We start from the raw sequence: 7,447 nt of genomic DNA, 5'->3' as shown, positions 1-7,447 counted from the left end.
GCAAATATTGGCTCAGTTATCATTGCATATCTCTTGGTGTGGTAGTTCGGGGCGCAAGCTAGGTCTATGTGATCATAGGCTTACCGATAGCCACGCATTGAGTTTATGCGTTTTAGTTGAGTCAATTCATCGACAAAGCTAAATTCTCGCCTCCGTCTCAAGTATATTTCAATTATAAGTGCAATAAATAAAGAATATAACCTTTCAGTTTATACATACTGCAGTAATGTGGTTTTATTTCTCTGTGCTGTGAATATTGTTTTGCCTAACACTATCCCTGTACCTGGGAGGAGTCTGTGTACAGTCATGGAAAAAAGTTCTTCCCCATACGGCTTTAATAGGAGCAAGTAATGCAGGAGGGTAGGCAACACATATTGCACCCTTCGATGATCGGGTGATTTTGCCTGTCTTAACACCGAGAAATGTGTTCCACGCGAAGGTCAACATGACAGGAAAGCAAAGAGGGTCACGTGACTATTGGTTACGTGGAGTGTTGTGCTTCTCCACGTCCCCAGTTCTTGATCCACATTGCAGAAAAAGTAGAGCTGCATGCAATATATGAAAAGAGGTTGTTTTCAACTACACGCTTAATTATGATTTTCCCAATTCTAAATCTATCAGACGTGTCTCCCGATTTAGTCGGGACAGTCTTTTACTTTGAATTCCCGTTTGTCATAGGCGTAACTTGACGGGAGCAGAAAGAGCATTTGGAACTCCCCCCCCAAAAAAATCAGGTTTCTTAAAGCTGCTAAAACAGGAATTAAATACTATGATTTGACGCGTCCAAAAAAAGTATTATATTGAAAGATTTTTCCCAAATACGTAGATAGCAATTTAATACTTTGAAAGTGTCTCAGATTTGTTTATTGTCACAACTTAGTGTGGCACAGGTCTACTACAAAAGTGGAATTTCGTAACAGAAATATGAACCCACTCCTTTTATTTCGTAGCCGATTTCATCTTGAAACTGAAATTAAGAATATTAGTTAACAATGTCATTGGTAAACAATAAAAACATGTGTTAGACCCAATTCTTTAATACCTTATCATAATCTTTATCGCAAGTTTAAATTTTGTTGTAAGTCCACTTTATGCAACAAAAAAAGGTAAAGTTCTCACCTGTACTTGGCGCTACGCCATGAAGGCGTATAGGGGGTGTGGGGGTAACTCCCCACACTTTCTTGATTCGTTCGTGAGTGGGGGTGATGTGATCAGCATCCCGCCGCCCCACACTTTCTTGATTCGTTCGTGAGTGGGGGTGATGTGATCAGCATCCCGCCGCCCCACACTTTCTTGATTCGTTCGTGAGTGGGGGTGATGTGATCAGCATCACGCCCCTGACCGCCTTTACCCCCAGGGTTTCCCCCAGGTACCCATTTCATTCGACGCTGGGTGGGCGCTGGGGCCGCTTCCAACGTTAGAAAAGTTCCCGGGCTTGAACCGGCCGGGAATCGAACCCGGGGCCTATAGCATGGTAGTCAGACGCGTTACCGACTGAGTCACCGGCACAGATAGACTAATCTGCAGTGCACACAGTTTAAAGTGGGATCCGAACCACTATGTGCGATCACCTGGTATCGTACCCCAGACCCCTTGATTACAAGGCCTTACCACTACGCCATCAGTGAGGCGCACACAATCTTTGTATTTCGACCTTTTTAAACCTATATGTATCATATAAGAGGTTGTTTAACGTTGCTATGCCTCTATGGATTATATTTAGCCAGTATTCGAGCACATGGCGTCAGGTTTCATAGAATATAAGCTTCTCTTCCATGTTTATGGTTTCCTGTCTGCAGTAGAAAAACTGGCAGGTTCCCATAGCTTTTCTTTCAATAGTCTTACAATGGTTGCATATCATATCACTCAAATTTGATTCATTCGTTTCGAACACAATCCCCGATGGCGCAGTGGGATCGTGGGCGCCTTGTAATTAAGGGATCCCGGGTTCGATACTCGGTGGAGGAACATAGTGGTTCGGATCCCCCTTTAAACTATAGGTCCATTCACGATTAGCCTAACAGGACATAAAGTGGACTTAAGACACCAATCAACCAACCAACACAAACCCGTTATTGTACAGATTATCGAATCCAGAACCTTCGTCGCGAATAACATAAGCAGGAAGACAACGTGAAATAACCGAACAGAAACAGAACCTAAAACCTACATCGGATAGATTGGATTATGTCGACGATACAGCACGGGTTCTGAAATGAAAAAGAATACGAAAGTTGAAGGACCTCTATACGCACCCACTTTTCCTCCACTCAATGGGGATTATATCCTTCTAGCTGAGAAGCCTTTACGTAGGAGTGCCCTGAGGGAACTTCAAGGCCACGACGATAAAGTGTTCTAGGTGCAATGACGGGACCAAAACATACGCCATTGATAACTGGAACACGTGACCTCGTCTTTGGTAGAGCAGAAGCCTGCTTGCTTGCCACCACCTTTTAGTTCAGTGACCTTCGCCCGTAGTCAGCAAGAGTGAATGACTCACCATATACTTGTTGTCTGTGAGGCTACACAAGAATAGATATTTCGTTAGTGGCTGTAAGTATTGTTTCATCTGCAGTTATATCAGTTAACATTTCAATAGTTTCCTTCCTAATGGTTACGTTAGTGATAAACATGTAAATTAGTTCTCGAGAGTGAACGTTTTATCTATTTGAACGGGGGATTTTTATACAGCCTGCATGTATTATTTTTTCCTGAAACAAGAAGAAATTCGAAGACGCAAAAAAGAGTTGTATAAGAGTAGTTAACAAAAGGAAAAAAGAAGAAGAAAACGAAAATGTAAATGCTGAAATAAATTATGGTAGAGATCGAGTGAATAACATTTTGCCATGGGGCCTCCTCGATGGCGTAGTGATAACGTCGTCGCCTTGTAATCAGTGGATCCCGGGTTTGAAACACGGTGGATGCACATAGTGGTTAGTATCCCACTTTAAACTGAAGGTCGAGTCCAGATTAGCATATCTGTGCACCAAACCAAAACTAAGAAAGAAATTGTCACAGTGTAAGAAAATTTCATGTTCAACCAGATACGAAACAAAAGGGAATAATATATTGCAGGTTGGAGTTCACATCTGTAGTATCTAACAAGCACAATTATGAATCGCAACGTATCGTATCAGATCCATTTTTATTATACATGTATGATAATATAAGAGAAGTAGAGGAAAGAGAAAACCAAGCGAAACACGGACGCCTTCTCCAGAATTTCAAAACTCGTTACATAAGTTTCTGGGTTGGAGTCCCGAACAGGCATGACTTTCTTGTTCTTGCCCTTTTATCTGCTTCATTTCATCATAATTCATCGTTATGGTTTACCTGCAGGGGAAGAATAATGACAATAATTACCAATACAAAGCCAATGACAAACAGAACAACTCGATTACGGAGGTGCCAAGAAGAAACGAGACTTGACAGTTTCTTCGTCTCTCGGTTTGTCGAATTGAAAATTGCTCTCCCGTTCTCGGTCTCGATTAGTTAAATATAGAAATCGAAAATGTATGTGAATGAATATACATGTATTTTATATATTCCGGTTTTGTAGGAGATTTCGTGAGAGATGAAATAAGTACTCTTCCATCGTATTTATTTTTATAATTTTTATTCCCTGTTCGATGATCGCGACGATAAGGACGAGTGACCATTACATGAAATTGATGACGAAATAGTCAAACACCCCCGACAAGGACGGTACTCAAACCCGGGAACTTTGGCGACGATATCGAATGTCAATCACTTAATGAGCTTGACCACCGAGCCTGCTTAATGTTGTTTCTGTCAGGTAATTCGTAATAATATCCCACATTCACTATCATTTGCTTCATAATTTATCTTATTGTTGTGATTAACCTGAATTCAAAGAATTAGTTGAAAGGCAAAAATGCAAGATTGAATGTCTCTGATGTTACTTCGTGCCGAATAATATGACGTGGTATTATGATATGAATTTATTAATCATATAATATGCCTATTCATTCCATTGATTGATCCCAATTGAGCACACAAAATATGGCATAATGTCCACTCCATGGAGGAGTGGTTAGCACAGCGCGCTACGATGCCATGGGTCCCTGGTTAGAATCTCGACTTGGGCGTGGGTGTCCTTGGTAAGTGTCCCTTCATCAATTTCATCATAGCATCACTCATCTTCATCGTCGCTATTTGCCAAAAGTGAAAGAATAGCAAATCTAAATAACAAACATCCAATCAAATCGAACATCTCTACCGATTTAATTCTATACGGTACCGAATTCCCACTTTATTACTGCATCTTAAGTCATTTTACAGCATCTCAATTGTTTTCCGATTCGAAAACATTTGGAATGTTGTTTTGTGCAGTTGATTGTGCATTGTTTCGTTGTTTGGATTGTTTAATTAACGTCGCATTAATTAGTTTTAGACCAATCGTGACGGGGGAAGCAAGAGCACAAAGAAAGCGAAAAAGACAAGGAAGAGACCACGGCTTTCTTTAAAGATAGCATCCCGTGAATACAACTCAAGTAACTGCAGAATATTATGAATAAAATTTATTTCGCTTTTCCTTTTATTTCTGTTTCAGTTATTTTACTTCGCTTTTCTTCTACCACTCGCGTTACTCGTGTCGGTGACGAAGAATTATAAACTCGTGAAATGGACGATGGTACAAAAAAATATATGCCTCTCCCACGGTTCGAAACTGTCAGTACAAAATATTGTCTTATTTTTGAAATTTACGGGCAAATATGGTTTGTCACGTAGCAATTTTCGCTTATCTCTTTCTCAAGGGGTTCCATTGCCTCTCTGATGTCGTAGTGGTAACGTCTTCGCCATGTAATGAAAGGCTTCCGAATTCAATACCAAATAGAGAGGCATTTGGTTCGGATCCCATTTTATTCTGTAGGTCCAGTGCATGAACTGGACTTAAACAATTAACGTGTGGCATGTGGTCTGTGATGAGAACCATAATTTCAGCAAACCTTCTTGACAATGACTCTAATATCACTTGAAAGGATAGTATTTCCTTACGAGTAGCTCTTGTCAAGAAACCAGTTCCTGAAACTTTCTTCTGGAGGCATCGTAGCACCCAGCTGTTTGTTGTGGCTGGGGCACGAGTCATGTGACTCATGCTATCAAAGCTCAATCCTTCCCGAGAACTCAGAATCACCAGGCAAACTTAAGCGAATATTCTGTTATTTGGATTGCATAAACAACAGGCTTTAAGACGTTACGAAATTCTACGTCCCGTGGCCCAGGTATTTTTTTCTAAGACTGTACTTCACCACGTCTCATCGTTCACCGCTGAGTATTATTAAGTTAATATTAATAGTACAGGGTGTGGCACTTAAAACCAGCCCGTCCCTTCATAAGATATCATTAGATGAAGAATTTGAATGATTAAGTGAAATTAAAACAAAATCAAACAAAAACAAAACACAAAATGAAATGTAATGTTGTGTGTTAAGATTTCTCACCTTCACAATAGATGCTGAAAGTGTCCTTCACCCACTTCAACACACGTCTGAGCACGTTTCAGGAGATTCATGTACACCTTTGTTAATTCTTGAGTGGTGATGCTGTTAATGATATTCTGGATGGAGGTCTTGAGTTCTTCAATTGTGTGTGGATTTGTTTTGAATACTTTCCCCTTTAACATTCCCCACAAGTAAAAGTCACAAGTTGACAAGTCGGGTGACCGAGGAGGCCACAGGCCTTTGCTAATTGTCCTCTCTGGAGTAAACATTTCATGCACACGGTATATTGAGGCATTTTATGTGTGGCTTGTTGATCCGTCCTGCTGACTGTAAGAGAACTGACGCTCCTCTTCTGTCAATTGTTCATAAAACTCTTCCAGAATTCCCAAATACACGTTACTCTCTACTGTGGTTTCAAAAAATATGGGCCCCATAACGCGTTGTGTGGAAATGCACACCAAACACCAATCTTTTCGTCATGCAATGGCTGCTCTTGGATTACGTGTGGATTCTGTGACGACCAATAGCGATTGTTTTGGGACTTTACGTATCCCGACAGGTGAAACCACGCCTCGTCACTCATGATGAGCATCAATGGATCCAAAACACCACTGGCAACATTCGTCAATAGCCATGAACAAAAATCCACCTTCTTCACCGGGTCAAGCTCCCTCAGTTGTTGCACTACACTTATCCGGTAAGGTTTTAATTTTAGCGCCCTTAACACACGTATACAACTTCGCTCACTAGCTGGAACCTGTTGACTTAATTTCCTTGTTGATTTACGAGGACTTCTCGCCATTATGTTCTGCACCTGCCTCCGTAATTCAGGTGTGCAGACAGATGGGCGTTTGTCCCTGGGAGCATTTGCAACAGATCCTGTACACCTCCATTTCCCAATCAAATTCTGTATTGTGCGTTTTGCTGGGACAGGACGTCCTGGAAATTTCTCCTGAAACAACTTAATTGTTTTCACAAAGGATCCGGTGCGCACAAAAGCTTCACAATTGCAACACGCTCAGGAATGAAATACGGCATTATCACGGCTTCACCCAACAAGGCCTGATTCTCAACTGCTTTCACTCGACCACGGATGTTGGTGAGAAACAGAATTAGTAACTCATGCAACGCCATCTTCTGTTGACATGTTCATTTACATCTTTTACATGTTCATTAGCAAAACAATTACATCGGGATTACAACGGGCTGGTTTTACGTGCCGCACCCTGTATAATAATACGACGCGTCTAATTGCAAGAACGTATCAAGTGGCAGCTCAACGCATTAGCTCGATATCGTAATGTAATGTTCAAACGAGTTGTTATCAATAATTAGATTTTGATTATTACCTAACACTTGGTTTCGTCCTGTAAGCATATATATAGTTTTCTCTTTGTTAACTTCCAAACCTATCTCCTTAGCAGTTTTGAAAAATATTTTAGCATTATTCTTAATTGTATTTATATCATCCCCTAATAAGTCTACATCATCAGCATATGCTAACAACTGAGTCACACCATTTAATTTTAGTCCTTCATTAGTTTCTTTTACCTTCCTAACAGCATATTCTAAGGCAAAATTAAAGAGCAATGGAGATAATGCATCTCCTTGTTTTAACCCATCATGAATTGTAAATTTGTCAGACACATTAATACCCACACGAATTTTACTTTCTGTTTCACTGGTGCATACTTTTATCATACTAACAAGCTTCTTAGGTATTCCAAACTCGACTAATATATTATATAATTTATCTCTTTTGACCGAATCATATGCTTTTTTGAAATCAATGAATAAGCTGATGGACATTTTGATTATATTCCCACTTTTTTCAAGTGTCTGTCTGATGTGAAAAATTTGATCTGTAGTTGATCTGTTGCGTTTAAATAGACATTGATAATCACCTATCATTTCATTAGCAGATGGTTTTAGTCTTGTTAAAATAATGTTAGATAATATTTTATATGTTGTTGAGAGTAGAG

This window comes from Lepisma saccharinum, unplaced genomic scaffold, assembly GCF_977018435.1.
Source record: "Lepisma saccharinum unplaced genomic scaffold, izLepSacc3.1 HAP1_SCAFFOLD_685, whole genome shotgun sequence".
Taxonomy (NCBI): domain Eukaryota; kingdom Metazoa; phylum Arthropoda; class Insecta; order Zygentoma; family Lepismatidae; genus Lepisma; species Lepisma saccharinum.
Note: the sequence above shows the minus strand (reverse complement) of the source record.